The sequence below is a fragment of the Apium graveolens genome, chromosome 6, assembly GCF_009905375.1.
Source record: "Apium graveolens cultivar Ventura chromosome 6, ASM990537v1, whole genome shotgun sequence".
Lineage (NCBI taxonomy): Eukaryota > Viridiplantae > Streptophyta > Magnoliopsida > Apiales > Apiaceae > Apium > Apium graveolens.
The window spans coordinates 277,785,718-277,788,649 of record NC_133652.1 but is presented as its reverse complement, the minus strand read 5'-3'; the positions used below and the strand labels follow the sequence as shown (position 1 = coordinate 277,788,649).

The 2,932-nt window shown below is 40.4% G+C and overlaps 1 non-coding gene across 1 annotated transcript; it reads left to right on the top strand.

Annotated features, from left to right (window-relative positions):
• The first annotated feature begins 2,158 nt into the window (after positions 1 to 2,158).
• On the top strand, positions 2,159 to 2,265 carry LOC141669147 (small nucleolar RNA R71). Its single transcript, XR_012553439.1, has one exon. It is a non-coding gene; the product is annotated as a small nucleolar RNA R71 (small nucleolar RNA).
• The last annotated feature ends 667 nt before the right edge of the window (positions 2,266 to 2,932 follow it).

Below are 2,932 nucleotides of genomic sequence, written 5' to 3'. Positions count from 1 at the left end.
CACCCAAGAACTGTCAGAAGTATGATAGATGATCCCTGCATCTAGCCACTTGAGAATTTCCTTCTTCATAACTTCTTTCATGATCGGATTAAGCTTTCTTTGTTGCTCAACAGTTGGTTTGCTACCTTCCTCTAGCAGAACTTTATGCAAGCATTAAGAAGGGCTGATTCCCTTGATATCTGCCATAGTCCATCGAATTACCGATTTGAACTCTCTCAGAATCCTCAAGAACTTATCCTCATCACTACCTGAAAGGTCAGATGCAATAATAACATACAAAGTAGATGCATCACCTAAAAATGCATAACTCAAGTGTTCAGGCAATGGTTTAAACTCAAGTGTAGGAGATTCCTCAATAGATGACATGAGGTACTTTGGAGAATTTTTTAGCTCTTCTAATCTAGAAGATTCAAATAGCATATCCAGCCTTCGCTTCCAAGGACAAGCATTCAAATATTGCAACTGCTCATCACCTTTGTCATCTTCACTTGAATTTACCAACAAGGCTTTCTCTAAGACATTAGACCTTAGCATTTGATCAAGTTCTGAAGTAACCACATAATCGACCAACTCCACTTTTATGCACTCCTTATTATCAGTAGGGAATTTCATGGCATTAAACACATTAAAAGTCACATCCTGATCCAGTACTCACATAGTGAACTCACCCTTCTACACATCAATCAAGGTTCGGCCCGTAGCCAAGAATGGTATTCCCAAGATTATGGGAATCTTCTTATCCTACTCAAAATCAAGAATTACAAAATCAATATGAAAGATGAGTTCGTCCACCTTGACCATGACATCCTCCACAATGCCTCGTGGATATGTAGTAGAACGTTTGGCCAATTGCAAGGTCATATACGTAGGCTTTGGATCAGGTAAGTTCAACTTCTCGAAGATAGAAAAAGGCATCAAATTGATGCTAGCTCCTAAGTCACATAAGCAGTTATCGAATGACACTTTTCCGATGGTGCAAGAAATAGTGAGGCTTCCAGGATCTTTGAGCTTCGGAGGTAACTTCTGTTGCAGCACAACAATGCATTCCTCCGTGAGAGCAACGATCTCTATTTCATCGAGCTTCACTTTTCGAGAGAGAATATCTTTCATAAACTTCACATAGCTAGGCATCTATTCAAGAGCTTCAGGGAAAGGTATATTGATATGAAGTTTCTTGAACACCTCAAGAAACTTCATAAACTGCTTATCCAACTTTTGCTTCTGTAGCCTCTTAGGAAAAGGTGGTGGAGGATAGATCTGTTTCTCCCATGTATTACCCTCAGAAGGAGTGTATTCCACATTTTCCTTCCTTGGTTCCACTTCTGCTTCCTTCTACACTTCTTCTTCAGCCACATCTTCAGATTCTTGAACTTGAGCTTTTTCTTGGCTTGCAACCTTCCCAGACTTCAATATAATTGCCTTAACCTGCTCTTTTGCTTCCTTCTGTCCTGGCACTTTAGTGTCACTAGGGAGTATACCAAGTTATCGATTCAGCAAGGCATTGCCAATCTACCCAATTTGATTTTCCAAGGTTTTGATAGAAACCGCTTAGCTCTTGCACATGAGCCTCAACTCCTCCAATTCAGATTTTTCATTAGATTGTTGCAGTTGGAGTTGTTGTCTTAGTGCGTATTGCGGTTGTTGAAAATCAAGAGGATTGAATTGCTTTACAGCATACTGCTGATAAGGATGCCGCACCACATTCTGAGTGTTGCTCCAGCTGAAGTTATGATGATTGCGGTTGTTGGGATAATAGGTGGCTGGGACTGGTTGATGTGACCTCTAAAAGTTGCTCGTGAAGTGAGCTGATTCACTAGAAATAGCACACTGCACTGTCTCATGCGCACCAGTATAAAGCTCAAAGACACTAGTGATCTGATTAACTCCATAATTAGCCAAAGAATCCACCTTCATTGTCAAAGCCATAAGCTGAGCAGCTATAGCAGGAGCTGCATCTACCTCGAAAATTCCCTCTACTTTGCCTTGAGTTAGTCTCTGAGAAGGATTCTGATATTCATTAAAAGCCATCAGTTCAATCAAATCATAAGCTTCATCATAGCTCTTAGCCCATAAGGCTCTACCTGATGCTTCATCAATCATGGGTCTCGAAGTTGTACCCAAATCATTATAAAAGCAGTTAATAATTATTCAGTCAGGCATCCCATGATGAGGACACTTCCTAAACATCTCCTTACGATGATCCCAAGCTTTACACAAAGATTCTCCCGATTGCTGCACAAATTGAGTAAAAGCATTCCTGATTGCAGCTGTCTTCGTCATAGGGAAGAATTTAGTGAGAAACTTCTGAGCAAGATTTCCCACTTGGTGATTGAGCCTGGTGGTAGAGAATGTAACCAACACTTAGCTTTATCCCTTAGAGAGAGTGGGAAAATCCTCAACTTAATAGTATCTTCAGAGACATTGATTTTGAAAGTGTCGCAGATCTCGATGAAATCTCTGATATGCATGTTGGGATCTTCCGTTGGAGAACCCCCAAACTGAACTGAGTTCTGCACCATCCGAATCATGCTAGCCTTGATTTCAAAAATGTTATCCGTGATGGATGGTCTGACAATACAAACTGAATATCATTCATTTTCGGCTGAGAGTAGTCCATCAAAGCCTTTATATTTGCTTTCTGGTTCACCCATTGCAACAAGAGCTTCTTCTTCAACTTTCTCCTCCTTAGCAAGAACTTCTTCCTCTATTAAAACTTCTTCCTCCTCTTTATCCAGCGTTCTCTTTCGAGATCGAGAATGTGTTAGCATAAATGTTCTCTAAAGTACCTGAAAAAGCAACAAGTAAACAAGTAAGTAAAATATCCGAGTCAGTGAACTTTAACGACCGCCGATGTCAAGCACATAAACTAAAAATTAACACCGAGTCCTCTGTAGCGGTGCCAAAAACTTGTTAGGACGAAAACACACGCTAA